The 20,038-nt window shown below is 36.5% G+C and overlaps 1 long non-coding RNA gene across 1 annotated transcript; it reads right to left on the reverse strand.

Annotated features, from left to right (window-relative positions):
* Positions 1-4,525: 4,525 nt before the first annotated feature.
* Positions 4,526-12,088, reverse strand: LOC129423169 (uncharacterized). Its single transcript, XR_012371235.1, has 4 exons — positions 11,951-12,088; positions 11,287-11,430; positions 6,063-6,173; positions 4,526-5,538 (listed from the first exon to the last, which is right to left on the reverse strand). It is a non-coding gene; the product is annotated as an uncharacterized lncRNA (long non-coding RNA).
* Positions 12,089-20,038: the final 7,950 nt, after the last annotated feature.

Genomic DNA, 20,038 nt, shown 5'->3' on the forward strand with positions numbered 1-20,038 from the left:
TATGTGGCATTGATTCAACAAGGTTCAGCACCAGGCAACCTTTTTTCAGCCTTCAAGTGTCCAATTTTTGTGAGCTCGTGCAAATTGTAGCCTCTTTTTTGTAGGTTGTGCGTGTTGTGGCTTCACAAATGCTTTGCTGCATACCTCGATTGTAACGAGTGGTTATCTCAGTCAAAGTTGCTCTTCTATCAGCTTGAATCAGTCGGCCCATTCTCCTCTGACCTCTAGCATCAACAAAGCATTTTCGCCCACAGGACTGGCGCATACTGGATGTTTTTCCCTTTTCACACTATTCTTTGTAAACCCTAGAAATGGTTGTGCATGAAAATCCCAGTAACGTGAAATACTCAGACCGCCCCGTCTGGCACCAACAACCATGCCACACTCAAAATTGCTTAAATCACTTTTCTTTCCCATTCTGACATTCAGTTTGGAGTTCAGGAGATTGTATTGACCAGGACCACACCCCTACATGCATTGAAGGAACTGCCATGTGATTGGTTGATTAGATAATTGCACAAATGAGAAATTAAACAGGTGTTCCTAATAACCCTGTAGGTGAGTGTATATACATAATAATTACACACAGCACACACTCATATATTATGCCAAAAATCACTTTTATTTTGTGTGCGATTAATCGCGATTAATCTTTGCCCAGCACTACTTAAAATCAATCCTAAAATGGACCGGAAGCCAGTGTTGCGAAACCAATATGGGTGAAATATGTTCCCGTTTACGTGTGCGAGTTAAAATTAAGATGCGTTTTGGTTGATCGGATCACAAGTGGATGACGTTAAATACAGGTGTAAGCATCGAAAGTGGACAAAAGAGACGGATTAAAACCACGTGTGAACAAACATGTATCTCTCTTGCCCACTTGTGATCTGATTGACCAAAATGCATATTAATACCAGGTGTAAATGAAAAACTGAATCCTTTAGTTGTATTTTTAGATATTTGGGATTTATTCTTTGGGATTTTTGATTGTTGTTTAAAAGTTGTTAAATCTAATGGCTTTAAACTGGAAATGTTGTCCCATGTTTTTAAGTACATACTGGCTATCTTTAAAATCAGTTTACTGAAAAGTAATTTCTGAATAATCTATTGTTTCTAAAAATAAAACAGGAATTCATTTGCATGTCATAGGGTGTGTAAGGCTCATATAACAACACAACAACAAAACACAAGGTTGCCCTGCCTAACATTACACCCATTTCAACCCATTTTGTATAGTCTCATGCCTATACAATTCATAAATGAATGGATGGATAGGTACTTTAAAAATCACAGTGATGTCAATGACTACAGTCTCATCACTCTCACGTCTGTGATCCTTGCTGGATCCTCTTCAGTTTGCTTATGAAACAAACAGGTCTAAGGATGAGGCAGTCAACATGAGACTGTATTATACCCTGCATCTTGATAGACCTTGGACTTATGCCAGGATCTTGTGCACTTCATTTCTGCTTTCATTACCATCATGCCTGGTCTATTATCATCCAAACTGACCAGGTCTCTGTACCAACCCGAATTTGTAAGTGGATCACCAGCTTTCTAAAAGATAGACAGCACGTAGTGAGGCTGTGGAAACTCACATCCAAGTCCCTGACTATCACCACTGGTGACCCGCAGGGTTGTGTGCTCTGTCCACTTATCTTCTCCTTTTATACAAACCACTGCACTGCGTCAAAAAATCCTGAGCCCTTTGTCAAGATCCTGAAATTTGCCTTCCACACCCCAGTCATCTGCTTCATCCAGAATGGTGACTGCTCATAAGCTGGAAGTTGAACTGACGGCTGTCTTAACAGTGAAGATGATAGTGGACTTCAGGGGAAACCTCCCATCACTCCTCCCACTAATCATCATCAACAACATCGTGGCCGCAATGGAGTCTATCAGGTTCCTCAGGTACCCAACAAAGGTTCTATTTCTTTCGCCAGCTGAAGAACCTCTTCCTGGCACAGGAGCTGCTCAAACAGTTTTAGTCGGCCATTACCGAATCTGCCCTGTGCTCATCTCGTCTGGCTTGGTTCAGCTACTAAATCAGACATCAGGTGATGGACAAGCAGAGTCAGGTCAGCTGGAAAGATCATTGATTCCCCTCTGCCCAAGATCTTTACACCTCCACACACTCTTTCTTCAAACTGTTTTCCTCTGGCAAGCGCTACAAACTCTAAATAATTGAAGCTCATACATCTATCATAACTGTATATCGTACATAACCCTGCAAACTGTACATCTGTAAATGATATGTTAAACTGCACACCTACCTGTAAATAATATATCTGTACAAATAAGTAGAATCAGTAAAAGTACTGACAAATCTAACGGTTAAATATAGTACATCAAATAAGGGCCTTAGAATCGCCCCCCCCCCCATTGGTGAGTTGTGAGTTGGAGTTTGTGCAATATAAAATTAATTAAAACAAACTTTATTGAAATATTTTTCAAAATGAACAAAATAAGTATTCAGTAAGAAAAGGGATAATGAAGATGATTTTAACCTATAAGTTAAACTGTGTTTTCAAGACAACAATATCTTTACTAAATGTCAAGATGGGCCAAGAAACATGTAATTCAAATTTTATATTAATTTAATTGATTTATTAATTACATTTGTTGGCCAGTTACATTTTACATCTGTTTAATGAGTTGTTTTGTTCCTAATTGTTTTACTTTTAAAATGTATATTCTCTTTTTAATAGTTTGTGTTATCTTATTAGTTTAATTAACAGCCAAATAGTTGAGAAAAGTACATTTCTATCTTTCAAAAACCTCAATATAAATTTGAATACCCAGATGATTGCATGACATTGTCCTGGGAAACAGGTATAGTAGCTGGATCATGTATACGGTATAATCTCACGTGGGTAGTTTTAGTCTGTAAATAGTGAAAAGTTGGTTCAACATAAAAAGTTACTTCAATTGGTAACACTTAAAAATTTCAGTTTATACAACTTACATTTTTTACTTAAAGTGAAGCTAAAGTGAAATTTTGAGTGGAAAATTTTGAGTTTTTCTGTGCATCCTGATTGTGAAATGCAAAGTAAGTTTTTTAAAGTAATCTTTTAAGTTGATCCAACTTTTCACTTATTAAAGTGTACTATTCTTTGTAAAACTGCCTCAGAACAATATGTCTTGCAAAAAATCACTATGCAGATACATTTACTTGAGTGAAATCGCTCTTCATAAACCACAGCGATTGGCTTTGGACAAATTTGCACTGTAAGAAAAACTTTAGTTTTTCTGTGGTGGGGCTCCTGAATATTTTTGTGAATGGATGCGATTAAAATAAAGCAGATACAATCAGTAATTTTGTACTGTGTTCTTTTGTAAAGATAAGGGTGAGCATTCCTTATTGTATATAAAACAAGTGAGATGGTTTTAAAGTAGAGAAACTTGTCTCGGCAGAGTCACGTGCAATCTTTGTACATTAACTTACACTAAAAATGCTTATTGGTTCCTGGTTATAAATCATACATTTGTAGATTCAAGAGAAGCATTATTATTAAATGTTATAAAGTAACACACAGGCTATTTAAATACACTGAAAAAAGATTATTTCAATTTACTCAATTTTTTAAGGTGAGTGTTTGCAATCAATCTATTTAAATAATTTTTTTGTTTTTCTAATGTTTTTATAAATGTAGCTTAAATAACTTGATTGCGACCACTTACCTTAAAAAATTGAGTAAAATGAATAAATATTTTTTTTCAGTGCACACTTTGAGGGAACAGCCATATTGTAGTCGAAATAATAGTGGACATTATCGAGTGCACTTATTCAATAATAACTAATAATGAAAAACCCCTCACATCCACTTCATGCCCTGGTGGTGTGTTTTCTTTTATAATTACACCTTCAGTAACAGCCCGATTGCACCAAAGTGCAGGTCTAAGTCTAGCAGAAAGTCTTTTTGATATCGAGTCACGAGTTCCTGTTTCCGGGTCCAAGCCTCTGCTCATTTCAAGTGAGATTATCTCAACAGCCGTTTATGTGCACTGTTTACTCATTTCAAGCATTTAAAGGGATAGTTCACCCCAAAATTTAACATCTGTCATAATTTACACACCCTTATGGTGGTCTAAACCTCTCAGTTTTTATTTCTTCTGTTAAACACAAAAGAAGATATTCTGATAAATCCTAGAAACCACACAGTTGCCGGTACTCATTGACTGGGTATACTGCTGCCACCTGCTGGCTATATGTAGTTTTGCCTTTTTTAAATAAAACAAAAAGCAGCAAAATTGGGGAAAGTAGGTAACAAATATTTACTGAATTAAAGCTAAAATCTAATATTAATTTAATTACCAGATCAGGATTATTCAGTCAAATTTGGATGTCATATTTTCAACATTCTTATTTGTTGATAATAAACAGATACTAGTATATGTTCCCTAATACAATGAGACTAAACTGGTACTGAAAATATTTATTTTTGATTAATAAACTAATTAATTAATTTAATTAATTAATTTATTGTGCACGAGTGAGCAGGGCAAGTACAAACTATCAGGCAAGCAGAAAAATCTTTATTGTTGATGCAAAAACAAGGTCTTTAAAATCTCAGAATGAAAGCCGACACAACAGCATAACACAAAACACTGAAGTACACAAAAGTAAACATACCAGTAATATATGTGTGTATATGTGGATAGAAAATAATTGTTTGAAAATACATAAGCTCAGCAGTTACTGTGAAGGATGTGGGTGTGCTTCACAGTCAATATCAGTGGCGGCTCGTGACTGCTCATCCGAGGGCCGCTAATTCAAAATAAGTGTTCGGAGTGTCGTGGGTGATTCCCTTTTACAAAATATGCGTTCTGCGTGTCGAGAGATCCTGTGTGCATCACGTGTCCTGCCAAAAGTGCCTGCCGCAGTCGCGTGAAAACCATCCATGACAAAAAAGACGCTCACGTTCACAAAATACACGCAAGACACTCTCTTAACAGTAAACTTTGATTACGCATGAGATTATGTGAGTATCTGGAAAACACGAGCGTCTCCTTTATCATAAACCCCTTAGATGCGTCTGCAGCAGGCACTTATTTTGACAAGACACGTGATGCACACACGATCCCCCAAAGTGCAGAACACATTTTTTGAAAAAAGGAACCACACACATGACGGGCTACATACATGTTGTGACGAACTTTGCATCGAGCGCCCTTGAAAAAGAAGTCACTGGCCGCCACTGGTCAATATACCACATACAAGATCTTTTTGTGGTAAATAATATGAACTCTTCGGATGCAAAGCTGCACTCTTTGAAAGGGCTAGGCCCGCTGGGGTAGATATTTCACTTCTTTTTAGGGGATTTAGGAAAATAGTGCAGTTCTGCTGAATTCAGTGGATCAGGATGTAGAAGATGAACGGCCATAAGAGAAAGCAGGGGTTTTGAGTAGTGACGCTCATAGCATCGTTACACAGATTCCCCTGACAGCATGAGACTTGCGCGTTCCCTTGTTGTGCAGCATCACAGATAGTTTTAGAGGCACATCCTTTTACAGTCGGTAGCAGAGATGAAATATTTACTAATGTAAAAAAGCAGAAGTTGAGTCATAAATAATTAATATTTTAATCATTCTAAACGGCCCATACAGAAATCAAACAAAACAATAATGGATTATATATGAACTTTGAAGGAACAGTATGTAGGATTGTGGCCAAAACTGGTATTGCAATGACAAAACTTGTGGCTAAAACTGGTACTGCAATCACACAACTGGTGGCCAATACACAAAATGACAACATAAACATCAGTTGAGGGCTGCAACTCCACTTTTTAAATGACAATATTCTGTCCGGACCACTGTTGTCAGTGATATAAGTATTTGAAATAAAAATGATTTCTTAATGTCTAGTGACATATCAGGTCCATTTTATGATTAATTGATATACATTTCTTACATACTGTTCCTTTAAAGATATAAAAACATGTTAAATGACATATTTTTGTTTACCCATCTATACTTCTAATGTTTTAAACAATCAGAAGTGTAATTCAATATACTTTGTCATCTATTGGAGAAAAATCCTTCTGTTAAGAAATTCTTACCTTCTGCTGTAATGCAGTGGTCTTCAGGTCCTACACAGTTTAATTTGTTTAAGCAACTCTTCTCATCGCAGTAGTAACATTGTTTTCCATTGGTAGTGTTAAAGCTGGAATCTGTAAAAGATACTAATCTTAATCTTAAACTTAATGCTAGCATACTGTATATAGGGTAGGGGGAGCAGGGGCGAAAGTAAAATTTTTCAGAAAAATATAATTTTAAAAGATAATGTCTAGACAGCGATACATTTTTGCTGTGGTCAGTAACTCACACGTGTGTTCTATCAATACCAGGTGGAATTTTGTAAAAATGTAAAACGACAGTATAATTTTACTTAGGGGTGTAAAGAATAATCGATTCGTATCGATGCATCGATTATACAGCCGCCGATTCGATGCATCGATGCGTCCGCAAGAGGATCGATTATAAATGTGTTTATTTTGCCGCCTGTCTGCTCGGTCTATTTTCAGCATTCGCTCAGATATATGCGTACAAACAACTATTAAGCTGCGCGTGGCGCTCACTAACCTCATTGTTATCTTCTATGTCACACCGCTTCACACGCGTTATTTACGTTTCACAGTCTGTTGTTCACACACATTGCTGAGTCTTTTAAAAGCAACACGCAATTTCTGTTATACTCGCGCTTTTTATACTATTTTTTGAACCACCAGGCGGCGACGCGAGCAATAAAGTCAAACACAAAGAAGAGGATAGAAGAAGTCGTCCGCTGGAACAACCCTAGTGCTTTTAACATTAGAGTTTGATATATATAAATATGAGAACATGAATAAAACAACAATCTTTTAAATATGTCTTTATTAAACATTATCATTTCATTAACGTTTTTACTAAACAAACAGTACAGACATCTTAAGGTTTGTATTTTATTCCTCATCCAGTGGTTCATTCTATACAAATATAAGCCAAACATTGTGAATCATGTAAAATAATTCGTGTTTTAAACTGCAAAGTTTCCATACTTTACTTCCAGAGTGTCAGATAAATATATACATTGTTTTGCTTGGATTGATCAAAGAGATACGTCACAGGCTTGCCTGCTCGGACAGAATCGCCTCGAGTTCGGTCATTTTCGGATGCGGAGCCGCGCGGAAAGTTACAAAAAATGCCGTGCACAGCGCCACGCAAAATGGGGTTTCGCGTGACCGCCCACTCAGCGTTGACGTCATTTTTGCCGCGCGCACCAACGCGCTCTTGCGGACGCGGCGACCATAAATTAACCAGCCCTGCCCACAGCTAGATGAATTGAGACGCAGCAAGTGACCCGCGCTGTCTAGATGAGTAGGAGGTTTTCTTAAAAATAAGAACATTAAGCTCTCGTCTAGTGAATCCAATGCTCTAAATGGTCATTAAACATCTAAAATAATCCTTATCTGTACGTTTCCTTAAGTGTATACCGTCCCAAATCCATAATCTAAAGCAAAGATGGGTCTTCATTCACTTTCGGTTTCGTTTTTAAAGCATGCAGAAATGACAGAAAATACATTGCTTGATGTTAAAATAATTATTAAAAGAGATAAAGTTCTGGACCTGATTGATGTTAAAAGAGTTATTAAGAGTGACTCAAAAGCAGTCTTCCAGACGCTATCGTCTGACGCCGGTTTCACACCGCATGCGTGAGCAGCGAGTATGCGTAGCATCAGCAGCGCGTGAGGAGAGCGTTGCTGCGCGTGGCCATTGTGCTTTCATACCGGCTGCGTTTGCAGCGCATACTGTGCAGTTTAATAACAGTATAAAAATCTCAAAATCTCTTCACATTACTTTATTGTACATGCATTAATGAGCAAAACCTCTTCAAGACGTTTTTTGACGGTCATTGTTATTTATAAAACTGTGATTTGTTTAACCCACATTGTTTTCGTGCTGTTCTGGTCCGTGTAATGACAGATATAGACACAATACATAATTATAGACATAAAAAGCCCATGGCACATTATTAAATCTGTTTCTCTGAAGTTTTACAATAAAATAAAAAATATCACTCAGTGATTGACAGCATAAAGCAGTCGATCGTGTTTCCCTTCAACAATTTAAGCATAGATTTATAGGTGTATGTCTCTATTTCTCTGAAGATTATAGATGAGGAGTCATTTAGTGCTGGGCAGACAGTGAATGACAGCGCAGTCTTCTGGTGTTTTTAAATATTTCATTGCTTTCTTTTAAATTGCTCAAAGTCATGACTGTTTTAAACACACTTGGCGTCACATTTATTATTTTATGGTTAAATTACACTTTTTCGCGTCAATCCACGACCATTTAAAGCATAAACAATGCACTGTCACTTTAATTGAGCGTGAGCAGCGCAGCAAAAATAGACCCGACGCCGAAATGATCACAGCACTGCTGCTTCAGCGACGCTCCTGCCACGCGAGCATGCGCTGCTCACACGTGCGGTGTACATGCTTTAACTTGTTAACATGGGCGCCGAAAAAAACACGCGCCGCTTACGCGCTGCTCACGCTTGCGGTGTGAAACCGGCGTGACGCGCATGCACACAAACGCGGGAGTGCGTGACCCATATAGACATTTAAAATTACAGTTTTAAAAATATCTGTTTTGACAAGAATTCACGCAGGTATGACATATAATCTGTTTTATCTTAAGTGAATGTTTGGTTAACTGTTGAGGAAAAGTATCTGTTGTGTAACATTAGGCTATATTAAACCCTTGCATTAGCCTACATCTTAGGACGGTTTCACATTTGGTGCGATTGCCTGGTCTGAACCCGAGTTCGATTGCTCCCCCCTCCCCATGCCCCCCATGGACTGTGTTCACATATTTGCTGCATCCGAAAACTCAAGGCAGTGACTCGTTGCCTCGCTGCCTCATGAGGAAATGACTTCGGAGGCATGAAGGTAGCTCAGAGAAAGACTTTCGGACACACTTCTAAGGCAGCGTGTTTGAAATTTAAACAGAGAGCGCCTTTGTGATAACTAATCACATATTTGAAAACTACAATACTAATTTCTCGCTAGAAATGCAATTAAAAGGTGTAAAAAGTGAAAATATACCTTTATTTACACTAAATTGGTGGTCCAGTCGCGTCCTTGGCCGCCATTTTATTTTTTCGAACTCGACCGGACTCGACCAATCACATTCTTAATGTACGTCCACGCATAGGTATCTCAGGAGACAGGAAGTAAACCAAACATTGAATTCGGACATGCCTTGATGCCTTGCTACCTTGGAAAGCTGCCTCAGAAGGCAGCAATTTAGAGTTTTCGGACGCAGCCATTATTTTTGCATCCGAACCGCGGTACACTTGCATCATCAAGCTGCAGCCGGCGCGTTCTCATGTTGCTTGGCAACCGCTGTAAACGAGAAGACGACAAGCGTGATTGACTAACTGCAAGCAGAGAGATGATTTCTGAATGGATGATTTCTGAATGCCTCCGCAAAAATTGACGTCGGCGGACAGACCGTTGTCATCGAAACGACTTTAGTATGTTTGCGGCAGACAGACGAAAGTGTGGTTCTGTATTATTTCTTTGAAAACAAAACCAAAGGTTTAAAAAGTAAGAACAAAGTCAAGCAAGCATTCTATGCATTTTGTTGTCAAGGTAAGTGCACGCACACAAACACACACGTCTGTTTTGGTGGGACATTCCATATAATACGTAATTAACAGCGGTTCACTTCCGCGATTTGATACGATTGTGCTCACATTAGCAACGAACCGATCTGGAGTTCACATGAAACGAACCCCAGACCACCCTTTTTAAGCGGACTCGAGTACGTTTCGCGGGTGCGCACCCGAGTTCGGAAGACAGCGTTCACATCATCCAAATGTACCGAACTCTGACGCCAATCGAACCCGGGTGCGCACCAAAAGTGCTAATGTGAAAACGCCCTTAAAGTGGTCTGTCTTATGTCAAATTTAAACAATACAAAAAACCATAAATTTAACACATAGTAATATTGTTTTTGCTTGCGTGAACAGGTGTAGTTCTCTCATGTTTGTCAGATTCCAACAAATCATGCATTGTTTTGAAGTTTATTAATGTTAAATGTTTGTTAAATGTTAACTAATTTTAGAAAATTTGCTCATCCCAACTCAATTTGCAAGCACAGGTCACAAATGATGCAGCAGCAAACAGAAATGGAGAAAGAACAAGGTCTTCTAAAGGAAAATTAAATATAAAACTATGACTGATGGTTCTGTTGAAAATGTAAACAGGGTGTTGTAAACATACATTTGCATATAGCATAAATATTTGTCCAAATCCATGTTGATTAGAGCATTAAAAACTTAAATTAGGGTAAATTTAGAACAGATAAAATTTTTTTAATCTTTTGACAGCCCTAAAAAATATCTAGAATTGAATCGGATCGAATCGAATCGGATCACGGGGAATTCTGAAGAATCGAAAAGAATCGAATCGTTGACCTAAGAAATCGGTATCGGATTGAATCGTCATGAAGGCTCCAATTTACACCCCTAATTTTACTTTAAACTTAAGTAGTGAATTGTTACAGTACTTTCGACCCCACCTGCAGGGACAAAAGTAACACAACAAAACAGGATAGATTTTTGTGGTTACAGTTGTTTTTAGTAAATATACATGACTATGACCTCGTTAATATGTAACTGCAAACATATTTTGTAATTTATCTTTGTAAAAAATAATGAAATTACATTTTCATTTTAAATTTCAGTTTTATCAAATGTTTCAAAAGCAACCAACAGTACAAACTTAAATGGTTGAGAATAAGAGATTTTTTCACAGTTTGAACATCATGAAAATGAAAATATATCAAATTAGAATAATATTTTTTTTTTACATAAACAGTAACAAGTGTTACTTTAGTCCCGACAGGATCTCCTGCACATTTAAACACGATTTACTTTTATTTTGAAAAACTCTGAGACGTGAAACTTCAGGATGTATTAATTACAGAACTAAATAACCTGTAGATTGATCAGTACTTTAACACGTGAAACCAGAAACACAACGCGTTATAAGCAAAAAATAGAAAGCTAAAGGAATTTACTTATCATGGTTGAAAACAGCTTTCTGGATCTACACGCGGAAAACAAGATATTTGTCAGCTCTGTCAAGGGTTTGTGTGCTTAAGATGTTGTCATAGTTTGGGAGGCAGATGCTATCAGAAAATCGCTTTGTTACTTTCATCCCTCGTTACTTTTGCCTCGGTTCTCCCCAATATAGTGTACAGTACATAAATTGTATTATATATTAAAGACAATACCTGGGACATCGTTGCTATTACACAGATCAGTGTTGCAGCACTGCATAGACAATATTGACTTTGAAACAACAAAATTAACAGATGAGTTTACACAATCCTTTGGTATAAAACAGCTCTTAGATTTATGGGTATATGTAACACCATCTAAAAAAAAGAATAATAATAATTATAGCATCACACCTGATAAATGGTGTGAAAAAATGATATTCAGATGTTAAAAACATTAATTTAATATTACTCAATATTTCCCATTTTCATTATTTCATTACTGTTTCCATAATCTTTTGTTGAGTGCTGTTTTGTTTGCATTGAATGCAGCATTCTTGTAAAGCAGAAATTTTATTATGACCATTATGAATTTGACAGACACTTTTATCCAAAGCAACTTACAGTGGAGTCAATTTTTTTATTATATGTGTGTTTCCTGGATTCGACCCCCTGACCTTTTGCACTGCTAACACAATGCTGTATTACTGAGCTAGAAAGATTAAACAACAGTAATAAAAATAATGGAAAATAAGTCAAATAAAATAAATATATAAGAAAAATAAGAAATTAAATACAAGTCTATATACACTCAGTATAAGTCAGAATTTCATTCGTCAACTCAGATGCTAAGATGGTTTACCTACAATAGTAAATAGTACATTTACCCTCAACTTACCAGTTGTTATACTTGTTGCACTCACACAGGTGGTATGATTTGCAGTGGGACATGTCGTTGCTACACCTGAACAAGAACCTGTCGCATTGACACACTCATAACATTTGAGCGAGTGCCCTGAAAAAACAGAATGAGAGAGAAAGCTTCAATTCAATGTTTAGGTAATAAATATTAAATACACTTTAGTGTTATGTACTGTACTGTACCTCCAGCAAAAATAGTAAAAAGGAGAAAAATGAAGATTTTCAGATCCATCTTTAGTCTATCCGGAGGTGATGAAATTGATGAAGCATTTTCAGTGGCTTTTATGGTTGAACGAAGAGGGTGTGGCCAGGGGCGTCATTAGGCCATTTTTAGGGGGGCTTTATGTTAGCTCCATAAAATAAACACAGATTTGTAATCGCTTCAGTTCCCTTTAAATTTTATATGAAAACAGCAACAGGGTTCAACGCGTTCAGCCCATCTAATACAATGGAATACTCCAATAAGGTGGCGGAGCTAGAAGGGGGTCCAAATTTAATGCATACTTTTACTTCTTACTTTTACTTTTAATTATTGACAGTATATTGTCATGGGGTGAAAGCAATTCTTACCAGAAAGTACAAATGCACTTATGGCAACAGATTCGATTGCTGTAAATGGCCAAACACGTCCCATATCCTAGCTTGATTTTGGTAAAATGCTAAAAAGTTTTACAACCCAGAGTTTAATGAAAAAAAAACACAATGTTGTTTTCTATTTCCTAATAAGTAGTGGTTTTCAACATACAGGGGCAGTTTCCCGGACAGGGATTAGACTAGTCCTAGACTAAAATAAATATAAGAACTGTCCAAACTGAAAACAACTTGCACTGACATATCTTAAAATTGATCAGTGCCCTTTGTTTTTCCTCAAAATGCACCCAATAATGTTTTTAGTAAAGCATGTTTGTGTTATATATCCTAATTAAACTAAGGCCTAGTCCTGGCTTAAGCTAATCCCTGTCCGGGAAGGTTTCGACCGCAAAGTGATTATATCTTAAAGGTGATTAAGCTGTAATAAAGAAAATAGGAAATTTAATGTAATGAGCATAATGAAGGTAATGAGAAGTAATTGCAAAAAGAGAGAAGTAAAAAGGACCACTTTGGTCATACAGGGAACAAAACAGCAAAATACCTTTATTTGATATGAAAATTAGTTCTACGGAAGATGATTTGTCCATTGGCATATATTAGAGATTAAAAGGAAGAAAGTGCTGATTTGGTGTGTAATGATAATATAACAAAAGTATATAACCACTCAAATCTACAGATGGTACTAAGAACCCTGAGACAGGATTAACATAAATTGGTGTGGTGGTTCCAGTAAGAGAAATTGAAGTTCATTTCTTATTAACTTCGATCAACTAAAGTTTTATGCAGTTTCCACATGAACTGCTGTATTTATTTTGACTTTTTATGACAACAACAACAACAACAACATTGGTGTTTAGTTACACTGGTGAATCCATTATGGACAGTCAAACGTAATCAAAGATAAAGATACAGGTTAAAGTTTCAAACTATGATTTATTCATTTGTGTTTAAAATGTTGATGTAACAGAACTCAAATGAAAATAAAAACAAACTTTTTTTTAAACAAACTGCATTTACTGTACTGTAGTCTGTATTATTTTCTTTCCTTATAATCTTGATTGCGTTTTTTTCTGCAGTTGAGAATTGATGTTTTAGTATTTACATATATTCAAATACACAGATTAAAGCAGGGTTAAACAGGGTAAAGCAATGGTAAAATGACCTTCAAATTTCAACCCCATCAGATAATTCATTACAATTTTCCAAATATTGTCTCAAGATGCATTATTGTGAGCACAAAACTGACAAAAATCTACTCAATTTCTCTGCTTTTGTAGTGTGGCTGTATATAAGCAATACTCAGGATCTAATGTATGTGGAGATCACCGTGGTAAATCCAAAAAGAGAGACATAATCTTGATGAACATGAGAAGATACAGGTAAGCACGACACGAAACAACCACCAACAAACATACAATAAAGCCAAGAAGTGGCATATATATGATGATCGTTGGAAACAATAAACTGTCACGGTACGGTTTAACACAAAAGAGAACCCAAACGCAGACACGACTGAAATAATAAACTGGAGGTTTATTTCTACAAACACAAAAACCCACGTGGGGGTAAAACAGATAAATAAACACGGATGATGAACACGAAACAGAGGAACAAAACACTGGAACAAAATAAAACTGATGTAGGAACACGATTCAGGAAAACCAGAAGACAGGAAATACAAACACTGAATCTCGACGAACGAACGCGCACACGACAGAGAACAAGAGGGCAATATAAAGACACGACATCAATGGGGAACAGGTGAACATAATTAATTACGTAAGACACGAGCACATAAGGGAGTAGGGTAAAAGTGACAAGACACTGGGAACACGTGACACAAATACATAATGTGAAAACACGTGTCCCCACACAAAACACAATGCTGCCATGACCTTGCCTCAGAAATAGGCCCTGAATAATATACCAAGGTCAGGCAAGACCATGACAGCGACAAGACCGTGGGAACACGTGGAAGCCACATACACAATATGACTCCACGTGTCCCCACACAGAACCAGAGGTGGGTAGAGTACCCAAAATCTGTACTCAAGTAAAAGTACAAGTACTTATACAAAAATGTACTCAAGTAAAAGTACAAGTATCAATCTAATTATTTACTTGAGTAAGAGTAAAAAAGTATTAGATGAAAAAACTACTCAAGTAGTTAGTTACTCGTTACTTCTGATCTGATAGAGAAGTAGTGCAAAAGCACTGAATTTCAGATTACTTGGAGGGTTTTCACAAACCTTTCCGTAAAACTCTCATTGTTCTGCTTATATACAAGTAAAGCAGCCTATCTCAGTCCTGCAATGGTTACATTAACATCACATAACGTGTCATTTGAGAAAAAATCTCAAACACACACACACAGATGTTTTTCTGACGGTTAACTCTATATTTATTTTCATGTTCACAACACAAACTTGTCAGCGTCTGCCTTTAAACATGCAAACAGTAAACAAATAAGAACGTGTGTGTCTGTTTGTTATCATGTTTTTATATGAATAGGTTATTTTCTTTGCCATTTAAAGTGCAATTACTGAACATAAACAGGAGCTTAATAAAAATTATCATTTTAGATTTTCATATGGAACTTATCTGTTTTTGCAAATCATATCTACATTTATTATAATATATAATACATGTTTCTTTCAAATCAATCTTTATTCTTTTATTTTTATTCATTCATTCTTTAGGAAGGATTTAAATAAAATACAATCCCGTTTTTATTTGAATGTATTTTCTACACATTAGTGAGGTGTCCGGATTTGTGTATAAATGCAGTCATTACATTATGCTGTTAAGTTTGTTTAGTTGTGGGGAAATGATATGGAAATGTGCAGATGTGAACGTGCTGTTTGTATGGTTTAACTTACATTAGGATTTGTAATCGTTTGCACAAGAGTGCATATGGCAAAAAAACTCGGACAGTGTGTAAAAATGACCATTAATACTGTTCAAATAGACAATACTGTGACACTTACTTCAGGCTGGATCTTGAATTCCTGTACGCTGAGATGTCAGCTCGTTTATTGAACAAAGCATGCATCGCATTATGAAACTATTCTTTTTGACCTCCTGTGGTGAAAACATAGACCGAACTTGAAGCCCCCAAGCATGATCTGCCTCCGATATCTCGCACACGCGCCCTCATCTGCTTCTCCTATCATCTACGCGGCCGCGCGGTTGCGCGCGCTAAAAGGGTGACCGCGCGGTCGCGCGCTAAAGGGTGACGCAGCCTGTTTCGCGCAACTTTCGAACACGCCCTATAAACTTTAAAAAAATATATATATTCATTAATTATTACCATTTGACAGTACAGTTTTTTCACTAGAAATGTACTTGAGTAAGAGTAAAAGTACCCATCCTTAAATTTACTCTAAAAGTACTAGTTACCCGAAAAATGTACTCAAGTAAATGTAACGAAGTAAATGTAATTCGTTACTACCCACCTCTGCACAGAACATAATACTGTCATGGTCCTGTCAGATGTACTCAGACCTTAATCTAGCACAGAAGGTCTGACAAGACCATGACATAAACACCTGGATTTAGTACAGCTAAACAGAACTAAGGGAGGTACGCTATAATAAAGTTTTTATGACAAAACAATTCTGCATAGAATCCTATGTATCCTTGCTCATAACTAAATGTCTATATTCTAAGCACTAAAGTGATTAACTTTACATAAACAGACTTGGTCAATTACAATTAAATTCAATCGAAGAAGAAAACGATAGGAAGATAGCTATTGAAAACAATAACATTAATTTAATGTCAACCAGTGTTACTTTTAACTATACACAATCACTTCTGAACAATTGTAACTACAAAACTCAAAGAATAAACAGAAACTAGATATTAAAGTTTGAAGACAAACTTTATGTTGGCTTAAAAAAGCGTGGCCTGAACAGTTTCACAGGATACACGTAAAGTTAAGACGTTCAATTTAGTCTAGCTGGTTGTTTGCATGATTAAGAATGAATACAGCTTGATTTATCATGAAGACAGCATGATTGGAATGAAGTTAGCATGAAGTTAGCATGATTAGCATGAAGTTAGCATGATGTTACCATGATTAACATGAAGCTAGCATGATGCTTGCATGATTAGCATGAAGCTAGCATGATGCTAACATTATTAGCATGAAGCTAACATGATTAGCATGAAGCTAGCATGATGCTAGCATGATTAGCATGATGCTAGCATGATTAGCATGAAGCTAGCATGATGCTAGCATGATTAGCATGAAGCTATCATGATGCTAGCATGATTAGCATTAAGCTAGAATGATTAGCATGAAGCTAGCATGATGCTAGCATGATTAGCATGATGCTAGCATGATTAGCATGAAGCTAGCATGATGCTAGCATGATTAGCATGATGCTAGCATGATTGGCATGAAGCTAGCATGATGCTAGCATGATTGGCATTAAGCTAGAATGATTAGCATGAAGCTAGCATGATTAGCATGAAGCTAACATGATGTTAACATGATTAGCATGAAGCTATCATGATGCTAGCATGATTAACATGAAGCTAGCATAATGTTAGCATGATTAGCATGAAGCTAGCACGATGCTAGCATAATTAGCATGAAGGTAGCATGATGCTAGCATGATTAGGATGAAGCTAGCACGATGCTAGCATGATTAGCATGAAGCTAGCATGATTAACATGATGCTAGCATGATTAGCATGAAGCTAGCATGATTAACATGATGCTAGCATGATTAGCATGATGCTAGCATGATTAGCATGAGGCTAACATGATGGTAGCATGATTAACATGAAGCTAGCATAGGGTGACCATACGCGCCATTCTTCCCGGACGCATCCCGGACGCATCCTGACCAGGATTTCTATTAAGACTGATTGGAGTAAAATGAGCCCACCCCTCTCTATGACACTCTGGTGCAAAGATATCCATCTGGGCTTTTTATAATGGTAGTCTATGGGAGATGTTGCTAGGGTACCCAAAATTGTTGCTAGGGGCATGGCTTAATAGCTCTGGGGCGATCCTAAGAGACTAATTGGATGACTGAGTAAAATGAGCCCACCCCCATGTCTCTACGACACTAAAGTGAACATATTCCATCTGGGACGCTTTTATTCCCTTATATGGGCATGTTTTTCTGCCCCATTATAAGTCAATGGGAAATTTTGGGGGCCTCTTACACCCCAGGGGTACAGCTGACACCCTATTGTAATGTATGTTCTTATAGAGCCTGTCAGGCTCCTTAAATGTGGTAAGCCACAAGTTTCTACAAGTTTCTCACTCACAGCTATGACCCGTCAAAGTTTGTCTCCATGTTAAGTAAATGGAAATTTTGGGGTGTTTGAGCGCCCCGTTTAGGAATTCGGAAGGTCCCATCAGTTAGAAAAGATATAGCACACTAAGTCAGACCAGTCTGTGGAAAATTTGGTGCATGTAGCTTGAAAGCTCTAGGACGAGTTAGTGTCAGAAATTTTGGGGTGATAAGAAGAATAAGATATAAGTTTAAACGCAATAACAGTATGTTGGCTTTTTCAAGCCAACAACTAAACTTCTAATTCTCAAACATGAATGAACATTACAACTAACAAAAAATAGTGTTTCATTTCAAATTTTACTTTCTAAATGCAGTCCCATGTTTATAAAAATCATTCAGGTATTTCAACACAACATTACAGTATTAAGTTAATTTCCTTCTTACAAATTTAAGTGGATTATACACAATAAAATTAAGCCAAGTTTACTGTTGTGTAAGATGCAAAATATCCAACCTTTATAAGCCAAATAATGCACCTAATTTTATATGTAATTCTTCGGAGCAATATAAACCTGTGCTTTGTTATTTTATACTCCTTTTACTATGTTATGTTACTTAATACGCCTAGGGTTGCTTTGATGTAAAGTATCATAATCATTGAGTTGGGAGTATATGCATGACAGCTCTTAAATTGCATGTTTAACAAAGTGACACATATATGGTTTTGTATTTACTAGTTTATTAAGAGTAGAGAGATTGATGAATTGTATTAGATAGAAATAAAACATAAGGGATACATTACAGTTTAAAGGATGATTTAAAGACCTGTCTTTGTGGGAGAAAGCGCAGAGGAGTTCGGAAAAGAATGACAAAGAGTCTTCGTCGTATATTTAAGATATTAGAGGACTTTTCCAGTAGACGTAAAGATTAAAGGCATGCCATGAGGCCCTGAATATGATTCCTGGAATTCAGCATTGAAACCGTCCCTAAAAATTGATGCTGCTGAAGAACTTATGCAGTTCTGGACGCCGTGCAGCATCAAGCATCTCTGTTGTCTGACAGCCTGAAATCTTGTGTGCTCTAGACTTAATACATTTTTAGACTTTGTATTTTTGTTTTATTACTTTTAACTAAGTTGCAATCGCAACTAACTAAATTGTATTAATACATTTTATAAAAGATAAGTCGTCTGCTTGCGTGAACTTAGCTCAAATAATCAACCACGGGGAAGTCTTCTGACAATTATGTGAGTATAATCTAATCTTTCGAATTTTACCTTATTTAAGGTAATGTGTGATTGGTATACTTAGGGAAGTAATTGTTAGATTTGACTATCCTTGCCTAACCCTGAATAGAAAGAATAGGCAAAAGGTACAAATTTTCGAGCCATAAAACATTACTCATTTTATTTTTGTTGAATCTTATAAGGCACAGAATTTTTTTTTACAGTGTAATGACAATTTTTCTGGATAGTGTGTATACAATTGCCTGGCTTTATAAAAATTAGGATAAAATAGCATGCTCATAAAGTGTAGCATTACTATTAATAGCAATATTCTGAATAATGTAAGTGCCTACATTTTATTGATTGCCTAGTATAGATAATATATTTAAATTTTGAAATATATTTAATTTCACAAAAACTGCAACAAAGTTACACTGTAAACAGTGATGTGAACGAATGATGGAAAAAAATTGGCAACAGTGCCACCTGCTGGCCAAAGCTGTGGGCTGTTGCATGTTGGACAAACTAAGTTGCAGTGTAAGTTTTTGAGTTGACAAAACCCGTTCCTGATTAATTCAAGTAATCTGTCTCGTGATGCTAGTTATCAACTTTCTCTCACAACTCAGATTATAGCCTCATAATAAGGATAAAACTGACTGAAAATTCATAACCAACATATTTCATGTAATTGATATAAAACTTTCAATATAAAACAAACATTTGTAAAAAAGAATACATAGACAATACAGTACAGAAATAATGACAAGATTGAATGTCAGATTTACATCACTATGCTCGTAATGTAGCTGATTGGTCCAGTTTTGGTTTCCAATCTTAAGCCTTCATAAGCCTGAATAAACTGTTTTCTTAAACTAAACCTAAACTTACAGGGGTAGCTTTGTGGAACAGGCCACAGGTACACAGTTGTGTTTAGATAAATAAATATATAAGCAGTAACCACAGACAGTTTTTATTCTTTTATAAAGTTTCATTAC

Source organism: Misgurnus anguillicaudatus, chromosome 9 (assembly GCF_027580225.2).
Source record: "Misgurnus anguillicaudatus chromosome 9, ASM2758022v2, whole genome shotgun sequence".
In the NCBI taxonomy this organism is placed as follows: Eukaryota; Metazoa; Chordata; class Actinopteri; order Cypriniformes; family Cobitidae; genus Misgurnus; species Misgurnus anguillicaudatus.